The 20,574-nt window shown below is 46.2% G+C and overlaps 1 protein-coding gene across 4 annotated transcripts in view; it reads left to right on the plus strand.

Moving 5' to 3' along the window:
* Window positions 1-20,574, plus strand: part of rnf130 (ring finger protein 130) — a 234,810-nt gene that overhangs the window by 204,555 nt on the left and 9,681 nt on the right. For 3 of the 4 annotated variants that reach the window (XR_012101564.1, XM_073067069.1, XM_073067067.1), the window contains one exon: window positions 18,321-18,489. The exons of the other annotated variant lie outside the window; for it this stretch is intronic. The gene's annotated coding sequence lies outside the window, so the exon portion shown is untranslated. Of the gene's footprint in view, window positions 1-18,320; window positions 18,490-20,574 lie in introns of those variants that run through there. 4 annotated transcript variants of the gene reach the window in all.

Below are 20,574 nucleotides of genomic sequence, written 5' to 3' on the forward strand. Positions count from 1 at the left end.
CTCACTGTTGTCCACAACTTCCTCTCTCTGTTCTCCACAACTTCCCTCTTTCTGTTGTCCACAACTTCCTTCTCACTGTTGTCCACAACTTCCTCTCTCTGTTCTCCACAACTTCCCTCTGTTGTCCACAACTTCCCTCTTTCTGTTGTCCACAACTTCCTTCTCTCTGATGTCCACAACTTCTCTCTGTTGTCCACAACTTCCTTCTCACTGTTGTCCACGACTTCCCTCTTTCTGTTGTCCACAACTTCCTCTCTCTGTTGTCCACAACTTCTCTCCATTGTCCACAACTTCCTTCTCACTGTTGTCCACAACTTCCTTCTCACTGTTGTCCACAACTTCCCTCTGTTGTCCACAACTTCCCTCTTTCTGTTGTCCACAACTTCCTCTCTCTGTTGTCCACAACTTCCTTCTCACTGTTGTTCACAACTTCCTCTCTCTATTCTCCACAACTTCCCTCTGTGGTCCACAACTTCCTTCCCTCTGTTGTCCACAACTTCCCTCTCTCTGATGTCCACAACTTCTCTCTGTGGTCCACAACTTCCTTCCCTCTGTTGTCCACAACTTCCCTCTTTCTGTTGTCCACAACTTCCTTCCCTCTGTTGTCCCCTACTTCCCTCTTTCTGTGGTCCACAACTTCCTCTCTCTGTTGTCCACAACTTCCCTCTTTCTGTGGTCCACAACTTCCTCTCTCTGTTGTCCACAACTTCCCTCTGTTGTCCACAACTTCCTTCTCTCTGTGGTCCACAACTTCCTTATCTCTGATGTCCACAACTTCCTTCTCACTGTTGTCCACAACTTCCCTCTTTCTGTGGTCCACAACTTCCTTCCCTCTGTTGTCCACAACTTCCTTCTTTCTGTGGTCCACAACTTCCTTCTCTCTGTTGTCCACAACTTCCTCTCTCTGTTGTCCACAACTTCCTTCACACTGTTGTCCACAACTTCCTTCTCTCTGTTGTCCACAACTTCCTTCTCACTGTTGTCCACAACTTCCCTCTTTCTGTGGTCCACAACTTCCTTCCCTCTGTTGTCCACAACTTCCTTCTTTCTGTGGTCCACAACTTCCTTCTCTCTGTTGTCCACAACTTCCTCTCTCTGTTCTCCACAACTTCCCTCTGTTGTCCACAACTTCCCTCTTTCTGTTGTCCACAACTTCCTTCTCTCTGATATCCACAACTTCTCTCTGTTGTCCACAACTTCCTTCTCACTGTTGTCCACGACTTCCCTCTTTCTGTTGTCCACAACTTCCTCTCTCTGTTGTCCACAACTTCTCTCCATTGTCCACAACTTCCTTCTCACTGTTGTCCACAACTTCCTTCTCACTGTTGTCCACAACTTCCCTCTGTTGTCCACAACTTCCCTCTTTCTGTTGTCCACAACTTCCTCTCTCTGTTGTCCACAACTTCCTTCTCACTGTTGTCCACAACTTCCTCTCTCTGTTCTCCACAACTTCCCTCTGTGGTCCACAACTTCCTTCCCTCTGTTCTCCACAACTTCCTCTCTCTGTTCTCCACAACTTCCCTCTGCTGTCCACAACTTCCTTCTCACTGTTCTCCACAACTTCCCTCTTTCTGTTGTCCACAACTTCCTTCTCACTGTTGTCCACAACTTCCTCTCTCTGTTCTCCACAACTTCCCTCTGTTGTCCACAACTTCCCTCTGTTGTCCACAACTTCCCTCTTTCTGTTGTCCACAACTTCCTTCTCTCTGATGTCCACAACTTCCTTCTCACTGTTGTCCACGACTTCCCTCTTTCTGTTGTCCACAACTTCCTCTCTCTGTTGTCCACAACTTCTCTCCATTGTCCACAACTTCCTTCTCACTGTTGTCCACAACTTCCTTCTCACTGTTGTCCACAACTTCCCTCTGTTGTCCACAACTTCCCTCTTTCTGTTGTCCACAACTTCCTCTCTCTGTTGTCCACAACCTCCTTCTCACTGTTGTCCACAACTTCCTCTCTCTGTTCTCCACAACTTCCCTCTGTTGTCCACAACTTCCCTCTTTCTGTTGTCCACAACTTCTTTCTCTCTGATGTCCACAACTTCTCTCTGTGGTCCACAACTTCCTTCCTTCTGTTGTCCACAACTTCCCTCTTTCTGTTGTCCACAACTTCCTTCTCTCTGATGTCCACAACTTCTCTCTGATGTCCACAACTTCTCTCTGTGGTCCACAACTTCCTTCCCTCTGTTGTCCACAACTTCCCTCTCTCTGATGTCCACAACTTCTCTCTGTGGTCCACAACTTCCTTCCCTCTGTTGTCCACAACCTCCTTCCCTCTGTTGTCCCCTACTTCCCTCTTTCTGTGGTCCACAACTTCCTCTCTCTGTTGTCCACAACTTCCTTCTCACTGTTGTCCACAACTTCCACTCTCTGTTCTCCACTTCCTTCTCTCTGTTGTCCACAACTTCCTTCTCACTGTTATCCACAACTTCCTTCTCACTGTTGTCCACAACTTCCCTCTTTCTGTGGTCCACAACTTCCTTCCCTCTGTTGTCCACAACTTCCTCTCTCTGTTGTCCACAACTTCCTCTCTCTGTTGTCCACAACTTCCCTCTTTCTGTGGTCCACAACTTCCTTCTCTCTGTTCTCGACAACTTCTCTCTGTTGTCCACAACTTCCTTCTCTCTGTTGTTCACAACTTTTTCCCTCTGTTGTCCACAACTTCCTCTCTGTGTTGTCCACAACTTCCTCTCTCTGTTGTCCACAACTTCCCTCTGCTGTCCACAACTTCCTTCTCACTGTTGTCCACAACTTCCTCTCTCTGTTCTCCACAACTTCCCTCTTTCTGTTGTCCACAACTTCCTTCTCACTGTTGTCCACAACTTCCTCTCTCTGTTCTCCACAACTTCCCTCTGTTGTCCACAACTTCCCTCTTTCTGTTGTCCACAACTTCCTTCTCTCTGATGTCCACAACTTCTCTCTGTTGTCCACAACTTCCTTCTCACTGTTGTCCACGACTTCCCTCTTTCTGTTGTCCACAACTTCCTCTCTCTGTTGTCCACAACTTCTCTCCATTGTCCACAACTTCCTTCTCACTGTTGTCCACAACTTCCTTCTCACTGTTGTCCACAACTTCCCTCTGTTGTCCACAACTTCCCTCTTTCTGTTGTCCACAACTTCCTCTCTCTGTTGTCCACAACTTCCTTCTCACTGTTGTCCACAACTTCCTCTCTCTGTTCTCCACAACTTCCCTCTGTGGTCCACAACTTCCTTCCCTCTGTTGTCCACAACTTCCCTCTCTCTGATGTCCACAACTTCTCTCTGTGGTCCACAACTTCCTTCCCTCTGTTGTCCACAACTTCCCTCTTTCTGTTGTCCACAACTTCCTTCCCTCTGTTGTCCCCTACTTCCCTCTTTCTGTGGTCCACAACTTCCTCTCTCTGTTGTCCACAACTTCCCTCTTTCTGTGGTCCACAACTTCCTCTCTCTGTTGTCCGCAACTTCCCTCTGTTGTCCACAACTTCCTTCTCTCTGTGGTCCACAACTTCCTTATCTCTGATGTCCACAACTTCCTTCTCACTGTTGTCCACAACTTCCCTCTTTCTGTGGTCCACAACTTCCTTCCCTCTGTTGTCCACAACTTCCTTCTTTCTGTGGTCCACAACTTCCTTCTCTCTGTTGTCCACAACTTCCTCTCTCTGTTGTCCACAACTTCCTTCACACTGTTGTCCACAACTTCCTTCTCTCTGTTGTCCACAACTTCCTTCTCACTGTTGTCCACAACTTCCCTCTTTCTGTGGTCCACAACTTCCTTCCCTCTGTTGTCCACAACTTCCTTCTTTCTGTGGTCCACAACTTCCTTCTCTCTGTTGTCCACAACTTCCTCTCTCTGTTGTCCACAACTTCCTCTCTCTGTTGTCCACAACTTCTCTCTGTTGTCCACAACATCCTTCTCTCTGTTGTCCACAACTTCCTTCTCACTGTTGTCCACAACTTCCTTCTCACTGTTGTCCACAACTTCCACTCTCTGTTCTCCACTTCCTTCTCTCTGTTGTCCACAACTTCCTTCTCACTGTTATCCACAACTTCCTTCTCACTGTTGTCCACAACTTGCTCTCTCTGTTGTCCACAACTTCCTCTCTCTGTTGTCCACAACTTCCCTCTGTTCTCCACAACTTCCTCTCTCTGTTCTCCACAACTTCCCTCTGCTGTCCACAACTTCCTTCTCACTGTTCTCCACAACTTCCCTCTGCTGTCCACAACTTCCTCTCTCTGTTCTCCACAACTTCCCTCTGTTGTCCACAACTTCCCTCTGTTGTCCACAACTTCCCTGTTTCTGTTGTCCACAACTTCCTTCTCTCTGATGTCCACAACTTCCTTCTCACTGTTGTCCACGACTTCCCTCTTTCTGTTGTCCACAACTTCCTCTCTCTGTTGTCCACAACTTCTCTCCATTGTCCACAACTTCCTTCTCACTGTTGTCCACAACTTCCCTCTGTTGTCCACAACTTCCCTCTTTCTGTTGTCCACAACTTCCTCTCTCTGTTGTCCACAACCTCCTTCTCACTGTTGTCCACAACTTCCTCTCTCTGTTCTCCACAACTTCCCTCTGTTGTCCACAACTTCCCTCTTTCTGTTGTCCACAACTTCTTTCTCTCTGATGTCCACAACTTCTCTCTGTGGTCCACAACTTCCTTCCCTCTGTTGTCCACAACTTCCCTCTCTCTGATGTCCACAACTTCTCTCTGTGGTCCACAACTTCCTTCCCTCTGTTGTCCACAACTTCCTTCCCTCTGTTGTCCCCTACTTCCCTCTTTCTGTGGTCCACAACTTCCTCTCTCTGTTGTCCACAACTTCCCTCTTTCTGTGGTCCACAACTTCCTCTCTCTGTTGTCCACAACTTCCCTCTGTTGTCCACAACTTCCTTCTCTCTGTGGTCCACAACTTCCTTATCTCTGATGTCCACAACTTCCTTCTCTCTGTGGTCCACAACTTCCCTCGTTCTGTGGTCCACAACTTCCTTCTCTCTGTTGTCCACAACTTCCTTCACACTGTTGTCCACAACTTCCTTCCCTCTGTTGTCCATAACTTCCTCTCTCTCTTGTCCACAACTTCCCTCTTTCTGTGGTCCACAACTTCCTTCTTTCTGTGGTCCACAACTTCCTTCCCTCTGTTGTCCACAACTTCCTCTCTCTGTTGTCCACAACTTCCTCTCTCTGTTGTCCACAACTTCTCTCTGTTGTCCACAACTTCCTTCTCACTGCTGTCCACAACTTCCTTCTCACTGTTGTCCACAACATCCTTCTCTCTGTTGTCCACAACTTCCTTCTCACTGTTGTCCACAACTTCCACTCTCTGTTCTCCACTTCCTTCTCTCTGTTGTCCACAACTCCCTTCTCACTTTTATCCACAACTTCCTTCTCACTGTTGTCCACAACTTCCCTCTTTCTGTGGTCCACAACTTCCCTCTGCTGTCCACAACTTCCTTCTCACTGTTGTCCACAACTTCCTCTCTCTGTTCTCCACAACTTCCCTCTTTCTGTTGTCCACAACTTCCTTCTCACTGTTGTCCACAACTTCCTCTCTCTGTTCTCCACAACTTCCCTCTGTTGTCCACAACTTCCCTCTTTCTGTTGTCCACAACTTCCTTCTCTCTGATGTCCACAACTTCTCTCTGTTGTCCACAACTTCCTTCTCACTGTTGTCCACGACTTCCCTCTTTCTGTTGTCCACAACTTCCTCTCTCTGTTGTCCACAACTTCTCTCCATTGTCCACAACTTCCTTCTCACTGTTGTCCACAACTTCCTTCTCACTGTTGTCCACAACTTCCCTCTGTTGTCCACAACTTCCCTCTTTCTGTTGTCCACAACTTCCTCTCTCTGTTGTCCACAACTTCCTTCTCACTGTTGTCCACAACTTCCTCTCTCTGTTCTCCACAACTTCCCTCTGTGGTCCACAACTTCCTTCCCTCTGTTCTCCACAACTTCCTCTCTCTGTTCTCCACAACTTCCCTCTGCTGTCCACAACTTCCTTCTCACTGTTGTCCACAACTTCCCTCTTTCTGTTGTCCACAACTTCCTTCTCACTGTTGTCCACAACTTCCTCTCTCTGTTCTCCACAACTTCCCTCTGTTGTCCACAACTTCCCTCTGTTGTCCACAACTTCCCTCTTTCTGTTGTCCACAACTTCCTTCTCTCTGATGTCCACAACTTCCTTCTCACTGTTGTCCACGACTTCCCTCTTTCTGTTGTCCACAACTTCCTCTCTCTGTTGTCCACAACTTCTCTCCATTGTCCACAACTTCCTTCTCACTGTTGTCCACAACTTCCTTCTCACTGTTGTCCACAACTTCCCTGTGTTGTCCACAACTTCCCTCTTTCTGTTGTCCACAACTTCCTCTCTCTGTTGTCCACAACCTCCTTCTCACTGTTGTCCACAACTTCCTCTCTCTGTTCTCCACAACTTCCCTCTGTTGTCCACAACTTCCCTCTTTCTGTTGTCCACAACTTCTTTCTCTCTGATGTCCACAACTTCTCTCTGTGGTCCACAACTTCCTTCCTTCTGTTGTCCACAACTTCCCTCTTTCTGTTGTCCACAACTTCCTTCTCTCTGATGTCCACAACTTCTCTCTGATGTCCACAACTTCTCTCTGTGGTCCACAACTTCCTTCCCTCTGTTGTCCACAACTTCCCTCTCTCTGATGTCCACAACTTCTCTCTGTGGTCCACAACTTCCTTCCCTCTGTTGTCCACAACCTCCTTCCCTCTGTTGTCCCCTACTTCCCTCTTTCTGTGGTCCACAACTTCCTCTCTCTGTTGTCCACAACTTCCTTCTCACTGTTGTCCACAACTTCCACTCTCTGTTCTCCACTTCCTTCTCTCTGTTGTCCACAACTTCCTTCTCACTGTTATCCACAACTTCCTTCTCACTGTTGTCCACAACTTCCCTCTTTCTGTGGTCCACAACTTCTTTCCCTCTGTTGTCCACAACTTCCTCTCTCTGTTGTCCACAACTTCCTCTCTCTGTTGTCCACAACTTCCCTCTTTCTGTGGTCCACAACTTCCTTCTCTCTGTTCTCCACAACTTCTCGCTGTTGTCCACAACTTCCTTCTCTCTGTTGTTCACAACTTTTTCCCTCTGTTGTCCACAACTTCCTCTCTGTGTTGTCCACAACTTCCTCTCTCTGTTGTCCACAACTTCCCTCTGCTGTCCACAACTTCCTTCTCACTGTTGTCCACAACTTCCTCTCTCTGTTCTCCACAACTTCCCTCTTTCTGTTGTCCACAACTTCCTTCTCACTGTTGTCCACAACTTCCTCTCTCTGTTCTCCACAACTTCCCTCTGTTGTCCACAACTTCCCTCTTTCTGTTGTCCACAACTTCCTTCTCTCTGATGTCCACAACTTCTCTCTGTTGTCCACAACTTCCTTCTCACTGTTGTCCACGACTTCCCTCTTTCTGTTGTCCACAACTTCCTCTCTCTGTTGTCCACAACTTCTCTCCATTGTCCACAACTTCCTTCTCACTGTTGTCCACAACTTCCTTCTCACTGTTGTCCACAACTTCCCTCTGTTGTCCACAACTTCCCTCTTTCTGTTGTCCACAACTTCCTCTCTCTGTTGTCCACAACTTCCTTCTCACTGTTGTCCACAACTTCCTCTCTCTGTTCTCCACAACTTCCCTCTGTGGTCCACAACTTCCTTCCCTCTGTTGTCCACAACTTCCCTCTCTCTGATGTCCACAACTTCTCTCTGTGGTCCACTACTTCCTTCCCTCTGTTGTCCACAACTTCCCTCTTTCTGTTGTCCACAACTTCCTTCCCTCTGTTGTCCCCTACTTCCCTCTTTCTGTGGTCCACAACTTCCTCTCTCTGTTGTCCACAACTTCCCTCTTTCTGTGGTCCACAACTTCCTCTCTCTGTTGTCCACAACTTCCCTCTGTTGTCCACAACTTCCTTCTCTCTGTGGTCCACAACTTCCTTATCTCTGATGTCCACAACTTCCTTCTCACTGTTGTCCACAACTTCCCTCTTTCTGTGGTCCACAACTTCCTTCCCTCTGTTGTCCACAACTTCCTTCTTTCTGTGGTCCACAACTTCCTTCTCTCTGTTGTCCACAACTTCCTCTCTCTGTTGTCCACAACTTCCTTCACACTGTTGTCCACAACTTCCTTCTCTCTGTTGTCCACAACTTCCTTCTCACTGTTGTCCACAACTTCCCTCTTTCTGTGGTCCACAACTTCCTTCCCTCTGTTGTCCACAACTTCCTTCTTTCTGTGGTCCACAACTTCCTTCTCTCTGTTGTCCACAACTTCCTCTCTCTGTTGTCCACAACTTCCTCTCTCTGTTGTCCACAACTTCTCTCTGTTGTCCACAACATCCTTCTCTCTGTTGTCCACAACTTCCTTCTCACTGTTGTCCACAACTTCCTTCTCACTGTTGTCCACAACTTCCACTCTCTGTTGTCCACAACTTCCTTCTCACTGTTATCCACAACTTCCTTCTCACTGTTGTCCACAACTTCCCTCTTTCTGTGGTCCACAACTTCCTTCCCTCTGTTGTCCACAACTTGCTCTCTCTGTTGTCCACAACTTCCTCTCTCTGTTGTCCACAACTTCCCTCTGTTCTCCACAACTTCCTCTCTCTGTTCTCCACAACTTCCCTCTGCTGTCCACAACTTCCTTCTCACTGTTCTCCACAACTTCCCTCTTTCTGTTGTCCACAACTTCCTTCTCACTGTTGTCCACAAATTCCTCTCTCTGTTCTCCACAACTTCCCTCTGTTGTCCACAACTTCCCTCTGTTGTCCACAACTTCCCTCTTTCTGTTGTCCACAACTTCCTTCTCTCTGATGTCCACAACTTCCTTCTCACTGTTGTCCACGACTTCCCTCTTTCTGTTGTCCACAACTTCCTCTCTCTGTTGTCCACAACTTCTCTCCATTGTCCACAACTTCCTTCTCACTGTTGTCCACAACTTCCCTCTGTTCTCCACAACTTCCCTCTTTCTGTTGTCCACAACTTCCTCTCTCTGTTGTCCACAACCTCCTTCTCACTGTTGTCCACAACTTCCTCTCTCTGTTCTCCACAACTTCCCTCTGTTCTCCACAACTTCCCTCTGTTGTCCACAACTTCCCTCTTTCTGTTGTCCACAACTTCTTTCTCTCTGATGTCCACAACTTCTCTCTGTGGTCCACAACTTCCTTCCCTCTGTTGTCCACAACTTCCCTCTCTCTGATGTCCACAACTTCTCTCTGTGGTCCACAACTTCCTTCCCTCTGTTGTCCACAACTTCCTTCCCTCTGTTGTCCCCTACTTCCCTCTTTCTGTGGTCCACAACTTCCTCTCTCTGTTGTCCACAACTTCCCTCTTTCTGTGGTCCACAACTTCCTCTCTCTGTTGTCCACAACTTCCCTCTGTTGTCCACAACTTCCTTCTCTCTGTGGTCCACAACTTCCTTATCTCTGATGTCCACAACTTCCTTCTCTCTGTGGTCCACAACTTCCCTCGTTCTGTGGTCCACAACTTCCTTCTCTCTGTTGTCCACAACTTCCTTCACACTGTTGTCCACAACTTCCTTCCCTCTGTTGTCCATAACTTCCTCTCTCTCTTGTCCACAACTTCCCTCTTTCTGTGGTCCACAACTTCCTTCTTTCTGTGGTCCACAACTTCCTTCCCTCTGTTGTCCACAACTTCCTCTCTCTGTTGTCCACAACTTCCTCTCTCTGTTGTCCACAACTTCTCTCTGTTGTCCACAACTTCCTTCTCACTGGTGTCCACAACTTCCTTCTCACTGTTGTCCACAACATCCTTCTCTCTGTTGTCCACAACTTCCTTCTCACTGTTGTCCACAACTTCCACTCTCTGTTCTCCACTTCCTTCTCTCTGTTGTCCACCACTCCCTTCTCACTTTTATCCACAACTTCCTTCTCACTGTTGTCCACAACTTCCCTCTTTCTGTGGTCCACAACTTCCCTCTGCTGTCCACAACTTCCTTCTCACTGTTGTCCACAACTTCCTCTCTCTGTTCTCCACAACTTCCCTCTTTCTGTTGTCCACAACTTCCTTCTCACTGTTGTCCACAACTTCCTCTCTCTGTTCTCCACAACTTCCCTCTGTTGTCCACAACTTCCTTCTCTCTGATGTCCACAACTTCTCTCTGTTGTCCACAACTTCCTTCTCACTGTTGTCCACGACTTCCCTCTTTCTGTTGTCCACAACTTCCTCTCTCTGTTGTCCACAACTTCTCTCCATTGTCCACAACTTCCTTCTCACTGTTGTCCACAACTTCCTTCTCACTGTTGTCCACAACTTCCCTCTGTTGTCCACAACTTCCCTCTTTCTGTTGTCCACAACTTCCTCTCTCTGTTGTCCACAACTTCCTTCTCACTGTTGTCCACAACTTCCTCTCTCTGTTCTCCACAACTTCCCTCTGTGGTCCACAACTTCCTTCCCTCTGTTCTCCACAACTTCCTCTCTCTGTTCTCCACAACTTCCCTCTGCTGTCCACAACTTCCTTCTCACTGTTCTCCACAACTTCCCTCTTTCTGTTGTCCACAACTTCCTTCTCACTGTTGTCCACAACTTCCTCTCTCTGTTCTCCACAACTTCCCTCTGTTGTCCACAACTTCCCTCTGTTGTCCACAACTTCCCTCTTTCTGTTGTCCACAACTTCCTTCTCTCTGATGTCCACAACTTCCTTCTCACTGTTGTCCACGACTTCCCTCTTTCTGTTGTCCACAACTTCCTCTCTCTGTTGTCCACAACTTCTCTCCATTGTCCACAACTTCCTTCTCACTGTTGTCCACAACTTCCTTCTCACTGTTGTCCACAACTTCCCTGTGTTGTCCACAACTTCCCTCTTTCTGTTGTCCACAACTTCCTCTCTCTGTTGTCCACAACCTCCTTCTCACTGTTGTCCACAACTTCCTCTCTCTGTTCTCCACAACTTCCCTCTGTTGTCCACAACTTCCCTCTTTCTGTTGTCCACAACTTCTTTCTCTCTGATGTCCACAACTTCTCTCTGTGGTCCACAACTTCCTTCCTTCTGTTGTCCACAACTTCCCTCTTTCTGTTGTCCACAACTTCCTTCTCTCTGATGTCCACAACTTCTCTCTGATGTCCACAACTTCTCTCTGTGGTCCACAACTTCCTTCCCTCTGTTGTCCACAACTTCCCTCTCTCTGATGTCCACAACTTCTCTCTGTGGTCCACAACTTCCTTCCCTCTGTTGTCCACAACCTCCTTCCCTCTGTTGTCCCCTACTTCCCTCTTTCTGTGGTCCACAACTTCCTCTCTCTGTTGTCCACAACTTCCTTCTCACTGTTGTCCACAACTTCCACTCTCTGTTCTCCACTTCCTTCTCTCTGTTGTCCACAACTTCCTTCTCACTGTTATCCACAACTTCCTTCTCACTGTTGTCCACAACTTCCCTCTTTCTGTGGTCCACAACTTCCTTCCCTCTGTTGTCCACAACTTCCTCTCTCTGTTGTCCACAACTTCCTCTCTCTGTTGTCCACAACTTCCCTCTTTCTGTGGTCCACAACTTCCTTCTCTCTGTTCTCCACAACTTCTCTCTGTTGTCCACAACTTCCTTCTCTCTGTTGTTCACAACTTTTTCCCTCTGTTGTCCACAACTTCCTCTCTGTGTTGTCCACAACTTCCTCTCTCTGTTGTCCACAACTTCCCTCTGCTGTCCACAACTTCCTTCTCACTGTTGTCCACAACTTCCTCTCTCTGTTCTCCACAACTTCCCTCTTTCTGTTGTCCACAACTTCCTTCTCACTGTTGTCCACAACTTCCTCTCTCTGTTCTCCACAACTTCCCTCTGTTGTCCACAACTTCCTTCTCTCTGTGGTCCACAACTTCCTTATCTCTGATGTCCACAACTTCCTTCTCGCTGTGGTCCACAACTTCCCTCGTTCTGTGGTCCACAACTTCCTTCTCTCTGTTGTCCACAACTTCCTTCACACTGTTGTCCACAACTTCCTTCCCTCTGTTGTCCATAACTTCCTCTCTCTCTTGTCCACAACTTCCCTCTTTCTGTGGTCCACAACTTCCTTCTTTCTGTGGTCCACAACTTCCTTCCCTCTGTTGTCCACAACTTCCTCTCTCTGTTGTCCACAACTTCCTCTCTCTGTTGTCCACAACTTCTCTCTGTTGTCCACAACTTCCTTCTCACTGGTGTCCACAACTTCCTTCTCACTGTTGTTCACAACATCCTTCTCTCTGTTGTCCACAACTTCCTTCTCACTGTTGTCCACAACTTCCACTCTCTGTTCTCCACTTCCTTCTCTCTGTTGTCCACAACTTCCTTCTCACTTTTATCCACAACTTCCTTCTCACTGTTGTCCACAACTTCCCTCTTTCTGTGGTCCACAACTTCCTTCCCTCTGTTGTCCACAACTTCCTCTTTCTGTTGTCCACAACTTCCTCTCTCTGTTGTCCACAACTTCCCTCTTTCTGTGGTCCACAACTTCCTTCTCTCTGTTCTCCACAACTTCTCTCTGTTGTCCACAACTTCCTTCTCTCTGTTGTCCACAACTTCCTTCTCTCTGTTGTCCACAACTTTTTCCCTCTGTTGTCCACAACTTCCTCTCTCTGTTGTCCACAACTTCCTCTCTCTGTTGTCCACAACTTCCCTCTGCTGTCCACAACTTCCTTCTCACTGTTGTCCACAACTTCCTCTCTCTGTTCTCCACAACTTCTCTCTTTCGGTTGTCCACAACTTCCTTCTCACTGTTGTCCACAACTTCCTCTCTCTGTTCTCCACAACTTCCCTCTGTTGTCCACAACTTCCATCTTTCTGTTGTCCACAACTTCCTTCTCTCTGATGTCCACAACTTCTCTCTGTTGTCCACAACTTCCTTCTCACTGTTGTCCACGACTTCCCTCTTTCTGTTGTCCACAACTTCCTCTCTCTGTTGTCCACAACTTCCCTCTGCTGTCCACAACTTCCTTCTCACTGTTGTCCACAACTTCCTCTCTCTGTTCTCCACAACTTCCCTCTTTCTGTTGTCCACAACTTCCTTCTCACTGTTGTCCACAACTTCCTCTCTCTGTTCTCCACAACTTCCCTCTGTTGTCCACAACTTCCCTCTTTCTGTTGTCCACAACTTCCTTCTCTCTGATGTCCACAACTTCTCTCTGTTGTCCACAACTTCCTTCTCACTGTTGTCCACGACTTCCCTCTTTCTGTTGTCCACAACTTCCTCTCTCTGTTGTCCACAACTTCTCTCCATTGTCCACAACTTCCTTCTCACTGTTGTCCACAACTTCCTTCTCACTGTTGTCCACAACTTCCCTCTGTTGTCCACAACTTCCCTCTTTCTGTTGTCCACAACTTCCTCTCTCTGTTGTCCACAACTTCCTTCTCACTGTTGTCCACAACTTCCTCTCTCTGTTCTCCACAACTTCCCTCTGTGGTCCACAACTTCCTTCCCTCTGTTGTCCACAACTTCCCTCTCTCTGATGTCCACAACTTCTCTCTGTGGTCCACAACTTCCTTCCCTCTGTTGTCCACAACTTCCCTCTTTCTGTTGTCCACAACTTCCTTCCCTCTGTTGTCCCCTACTTCCCTCTTTCTGTGGTTTACAACTTCCTCTCTCTGTTGTCCACAACTTCCCTCTTTCTGTGGTCCACAACTTCCTCTCTCTGTTGTCCACAACTTCCCTCTGTTGTCCACAACTTCCTTCTCTCTGTGGTCCACAACTTCCTTATCTCTGATGTCCACAACTTCCTTCTCTCTGTGGTCCACAACTTCCCTCGTTCTGTGGTCCACAACTTCCTTCTCTCTGTTGTCCACAACTTCCTTCACACTGTTGTCCACAACTTCCTTCTCTCTGTTGTCCACAACTTCCTTCTCACTGTTGTCCACAACTTCCCTCTTTCTGTTGTCCACAACTTCCCTCTGTTGTCCACAACTTCCTTCCCTCTGTTGTCCATAACTTCCTCTCTCTGTTGTCCACAACTTCCCTCTTTCTGTGGTCCACAACTTCCTTCTCTCTGTTGTCCACAACTTCCTCTCTCTGTTGTCCACAACTTCCTCTCTCTGTTGTCCACAACTTCTCTCTGTTGTCCACAACTTCCTTCTCACTGGTGTCCACAACTTCCTTCTCACTGTTGTCCACAACATCCTTCTCTCTGTTGTCCACAACTTCCTTCTCACTGTTGTCCACAACTTCCTTCTCACTGTTGTCCACAACTTCCACTCTCTGTTCTCCACTTCCTTCTCTCTGTTGTCCACAACTTCCTTCTCACTGTTATCCACAACTTCCTTCTCACTGTTGTCCACAACTTCCCTCTTTCTGTGGTCCACAACTTCCTTCCCTCTGTTGTCCACAACTTCCTCTCTCTGTTGTCCACAACTTCCTCTCTCTGTTGTCTACAACTTCCCTCTGTTGTCCACAACTTCCTCTCTCTGTTCTCCACAACTTCCCTCTGCTGTCCACAACTTCCTTCTCACTGTTCTCCACAACTTCCTCCCTCTGTTGTCCACAACTTCCTCTCTCTGTTGTCCACAACTTCCTCTCTCTGTTGTCCACAACTTCCCTCTGTTCTCCACAACTTCCTTCCCTCTGTTCTCCACAACTTCTCTCTGTTGTCCACAACTTCCTTCTCACTGTTGTCCACAACTTCCTTCTCTCTGTTGTCCACAACTTCCTTCTCACTGTTGTCCACAACTTCCCTCTGTTCTCCACAACTTCCTTCTCTCTGATGTCCACAACTTCTCTCTGTTGTCCACAACTTCCTTCTCACTGTTGTCCACAACTTCCTCTCTCTGTTGTCCACAACTTCCCTCTGTTGTCCACAACTTCCCTCTTTCTGTTGTCCACAACTTCCTTCACTCTGTTGTCCACGACTTCCCTCTTTCTGTTGTCCACAACTTCCTCTCTCTGTTGTCCACAACTTCTCTCCATTGTCCACAACTTCCTTCTCTCTGATGTCCACAACTTCCTTCTCTCTGATGTCCACAACTTCCTTCTCTCTGTGGTCCACAACTTCCCTCTTTCTGTGGTCCACAACTTCCTCTCTCTGTTGTCCACAACTTCCCTCTGTTGTCCACAACTTCCTTCTCTCTGTGGTCCACAACTTCCTTATCTCTGATGTCCACAACTTCCTTCTCTCTGTGGTCCACAACTTCCCTCGTTCTGTGGTCCACAACTTCCTTCTCTCTGTTGTCCACAACTTCCTTCTCACTGTTGTCCACAACTTCCTTCTCTCTGTTGTCCACAACTTCCTTCTCACTGTTGTCCACAACTTCCCTCTTTCTGTTGTCCACAACTTCCCTCTATTGTCCACAACTTCCCTCTGTTGTCCACAACTTCCCTGTTGTCCACAACTTCCCTCTGTTGTCCATAACTTCCTCTCTCTGTTGTCCAGAAACTTCCCTCTTTCTGTGGTCCACAACTTCCTTCCCTCTGTTGTCCACAACTTCCCTCTTTCTGTTGTCCACAACTTCCTTCTTTCTGTGGTCCACAACTTCCTCCCCTCTGTTGTCCACAACTTCTCTCTGTTGTCCAGCACTGCCTTCTCACTGTTGTCCACAACTTCCTTCTCACTGTTGTCCACAACTTCCTTCTCTCTGTTGTCCACAACTTCCTTCTCACTGTTGTCCACAACTTCCTTCTCACTGTTGTCCACAACTTCCACTCTCTGTTCTCCACTTCCTTCTCACTGTTGTCCACAACTTCCTCTCTCTGTTCTCCACAACTTCCTTCTCACTGTTGTCCACAACTTCCACTCTCTGTTCTCCACTTCCTTCTCACTGTTATCCACAACTTCCTTCTCTCTGTTGTCCACAACTTCCCTCTTTCTGTGGTCCACAACTTCCTTCTCTCTGTTGTCCACAACTTCCTTCTCTCTGTTGTCCACAACTTCCTTCTCACTGTTGTCCACAACTTCCTCTCTCTGTTCTCCACAACTTCCCTCTGTTGTCCTCAACTTCCCTCTTTCTGTTGTCCACAACTTCCTTCTCTCTGATGTCCACAACTTCTCTCTGTTGTCCACAACTTCCTTCTCACTGTTGTCCACAACTTCCTTCTCTCTGTGGTCCACAACTTCCTTCTCTCTGATGTCCACAACTTCCCTCTTTCTGTTGTCCTCAACTTCTCTCTGTTGTCTACAACTTCTTTCTCACTGTTGTCCACCACTTCCTCTCTCTGTTCTCCACAACTTCCTTCTCACTGTTGTCCACAACTTCCCTCTTTCTGTTGTCCACAACTTCCCTCTTTCTGTTGTCCACAACTTCCCTCTTTCTGTTGTCCACAACTTCCTTTTCTCTGTTGTCCACAACTTCTTTCTCTCTGTGGTCCACAACTTCCTTATCTCTAATGTCCACAACTTCTCTCTGTTGTCCACAACTTCCCTCTTTCTGTGGTCCACAACTTCCCTCTTTCTGTGGTCCACAACTTTCCTCTTTCTGTGGTCCACAACTTCCCTCTTTCTGTGGTCCACAACTTCCTCTCTCTGTTGTCCACAACTTCCCTCTTTCTGTGGTCCACAACTTCCTCTCTCTGTTGTCCACAACTTCCCTCTTTCTGTAGTCCACAACTTCCTTCCCTCTGTGGTCCACAACTTCCTTCTCTCTGATGTCCACAACTTCCTCTCTCTGTTGTCCACAACTTCCTTCCCTCTGTTGTCCACAACTTCCTTCCCTCTGTGGTCCACAACTTCCTTCTCTCTGATGTCCACAACTTCCCTCTCTCGGTTGTCCATAGCTCCCGTCTCTTGGTTGTCCATAGCTCCCTTCCCTCAGTTGTCTATGATTTTCCTCTCTCAGATGACACAAGGTAATGAATGAGCAGAAAGAGGGGAAATAAATGGTGCAACTTTGAGATCCAGAGCTCCGCAGTAGAAAATTGAACTAAGGGTTGTGGGAAAAAGGCAGGTAGGTAGACCTGAGTCATGACCAGATCAGCTGGATGGGCCAAATGGCCAACTCTGCTCCTAGTTCTTATGTTCTTATTTTTTTTAGAGATACAGCATGGAGCGGACCCTTCTGTGCCAGCAAACGCACACAGCTCAATTACACCCATGTGACCAATTAACCTTTGGACTCTGGGTAAAAACTGATACTCCCTCAGGAAACCCACATGGTCATGGGGAGAACATACAATCTCCTTACAGGCAGTGGCAGAATTGAACCTGGTTCACTGGTGCTGTAAAGCTTTGCCCTATGTGAATTGAAAGCTGGACTGTTAAATGTCAAGACTCAGTTGTATAAGTATCAGTTTAGATTATGTTGAACAGAAAAACTGGAAGTAATATTCAGTCATCTGAGCCTGTTTTTATCATTCAGTAAGATTAAGGCTGAGATGTGACCTCGCTCCATGCACCTTCATTTGCACTGTACACCTTTAATATCTTTGATTCACAAAATTTTCCCAGTCTTGAATTTTAAAGTTAAGGTTTATTGACGTTGGGCACACAAGCCCAAGGTATGGTACATTAGAAGCATGACAAGCATAAGTTAGCATCAATTTAAGTTAAGATAGAGTAAATCACATAGCTTACACCAGAAAGACACTAGTGCAAGTTGAGAGAGAGAAACACAAGTGTAGTCTCAGGTAGCGTTAGAACTTTTCCAGTCAGATTAAGAACCTAGCACCAGTGGCGATAAAGCTGGTGACCCATGCATCAGTGAACATTTGTAAAGCACATTTCAAACTCATATCATCATCTCTTTGTTCAATTGTTTACTGGCACTATGGTTGAAAGGCTTGACTCTAACCTTTTAAACATCTCAAGATTGTTTAATGTAATTTCTAGTGCACAAGTGTAAAGGAGAACAAAATAATTGTTACACCGAGGCAACAAAAAAACACAAAGGAGACAATAATAAAAATAATAACAACATAATAAATATAAATACATAAGATAGCTTATATAGAGAGGTTGTTTGTATGTCCATAAAGTGACACTAGACACAGGAGTGTCTGTACATAAGATGACTCTGACAGGAAATGATAAAATAGTGGTGGTTGGGGTTGTGGAGAGATGGGTTAATGGGTGGTGTTTAAGTTAACCTAAAGTTAAATTTTGCCCCAGTGGAAATGAATTCTCCCTGTCTACTAAAGTCCTCCACAATATACACAAGTTACCCCTTAACCTAAATTCCAGGCTCGCTTCCCTTACAGAGGTGACACTACCAAGTCTTGTAAAATGGTGTGTGATTCTTTATTAAAACTACCATGCAGTAGAAAGGAATAATGGTTGTGAATATTATGAGCACTGTGAATACTTTTCACTTACAACTGAATGTACAATTTCACTGTTTTATAATCAGTTCATCTAAACCAAACCTGAATATATTTTAAAGCACCACAAAACATAAGAATAAATACTTTTATTGCTCAAATTAATAAAACTTCCCTTCTATTCACAGGCTTCAATGGTGCTGAATTCAGTCCTGCTGTAACAACAGAGCACCTGGATCTGATTTTCTGTTACTAGAAGTTCTGCTGAACCTAAGTCTATTTTTTTATGTTATTTTTCCACATTCTGCGCCAAAGCTTTGTTAGAATCATCTTTCAATAAAACCAAATTGAACTGAATTGAATTGACTTTATTTCTTACATCCTTCACATACATGAAGAGTAAAATCTTTTATGTTATGGCTCCATCTAAATGTGCCATGTACAATCATAGTAATTTATAACAAATAGAATAGTCAGTGTAATATAGAGTACACTCAAATCAGCATGAGTTCAGCAGTCTGATGGGCTGGTGGAAGAAGCTGTCCCAGAGCCTGTTGGTCTTGGCTTTTATGCTGCGGTACAGCTTCTCGGGTGGTAGCAGCTGGAATAGATTGTGGTTTGGATGCCTTGGGTCCCAATGATTCTATGGGCCCTTTTTACACACCTGTCCTTGTAAATGTCCTGAATCATGGGAAGTTTACAACTACAAATGCACTGGGCTGTCCGCACCACTCTCTGCAGAGTCCTGCGATTAAGGGAGGTACAGTTCCCATACCAGGCAGTGATACAACCAGTGAGGATGCGCTCAATTGTGCCCCTGTAGAAAGTTCTTGGGATTTGGAGGCCCATACCAAACTTCCTCAACCGTCTGAGATGAAAGAGGTGCTGTTGTGCCTTTTTCACCACACAGCTGGTGTGTACAACCACGTGAGGCCTTCGGTGATGTGGTGCTGAAGAACTTGAAGCTGTTCACCCTCTCAACCCCAGATCCATTGACGTCAATAAGGGTTAGCCCGTCTTCATTCCTCCTGTAGTCCACAACCAGCTCCTTTGTTTTTGCAACATTGAGGGAGAGGTTGTTTTCTTGACACCACTGTGTCAGAGAGATGAGGCCAATCAATGGAGTATATTAAATGATTAAATATGACACATTGGATTAAGCATCCATTGGTTCTAACTGAGCGCAATCTGACCAAGTTTATTAATCTTCAGGAAATATTATATGTGCATATTCCTGGACAATGATCATTTTAAAATTTTAATTAGGATTTATACAGATACTGTGTCAACTCATCAGGAAGAACTGTTTTATTTCCCACAGTGACACTAATAGCCAGTGTGTTTCTACAGATCCCTGATATTTTATTATCACTTGGTCCAGTAAATTGTATGAACCCCTGTACGATGGATACAGGATTGCTCCAAGTTGGTGGACTAGGCCATGTTCAATAATTCATCAGGGGATCAGACAGAATGGTTGTCACTTTATAAAAACAGTCATAGTCGAGTTTGTCCCGACAAAATCATTCAGAGTCTTCCCAGCCAAAAGCTCTAGATGAACTATGAGATCTACAACCTGCTGAGGGATGGCTCAGTGGCTTTCAGATTTGGCAAGCAAAGTTACAAGAGGTTCAGGTACAATCTCTGGAAAGCCATCTCACATGAAAGTGACAATTCCAGACCAAACGAATCACTGAAGGATGCTCAATAGCTATGGCAGGGCTTGAATGTAATTACATCTTACAAAGAGAAACCAGGCGACATTGGTGACAACAGGGCTTCACTCCCAGGTGAGCTCAATGCTTTATATGCTCATTTTGACCATCAAACCATGGAGGAAACCACAAATTCCCACAGTCCTCCAGTGATCCGATGATTTCATTCTCTGAGATCAGCATGACAGCATTCTTCAGGAGGGTGAACCCACAGAACTCATCTGGCCCAGATGGAGTAACTGACCAACTGGCAGGAGTGTTCATTGAGATCTCTAATCTCTCACTTTGGCAGTCTGGGGTACCGCCTAAGGTACCAGCTGAGGTACCGATGACCAAGAAGAACGTGGTTTCCTAACTCAATGACTATCATCCAGTAGTACTTATCTACTGTGATGAAGTGTTTTGAGAGGCTGGTGATTAGACTTACCAACTCCTGCCTGAGAAGTGACTTGCATCAATAACAATTTGCCTGCTGGCACAACAGGTCCACAGCAAATGCCATATCATTAGCTCTTCACTCAACCTAGGACATCTGGACAGCAAAGGTCGATACCTTAGGATGCTGATTATCAAATATAGCTTGAAGTTCAATACTTTCATCCCCTCAATCAATAATTTTCAACACTTTAGCCTGAATAGCTCCTTGTGCAATTGGATCCTCTATTTCCTCACTTGTAGAACCCAGTCAGTTCAGACTGTACTTTGATAATAAATTTCCTTTGAACTT

Source organism: Hemitrygon akajei, chromosome 15 (genome assembly GCF_048418815.1).
Source record: "Hemitrygon akajei chromosome 15, sHemAka1.3, whole genome shotgun sequence".
In the NCBI taxonomy this organism is placed as follows: Eukaryota; Metazoa; Chordata; class Chondrichthyes; order Myliobatiformes; family Dasyatidae; genus Hemitrygon; species Hemitrygon akajei.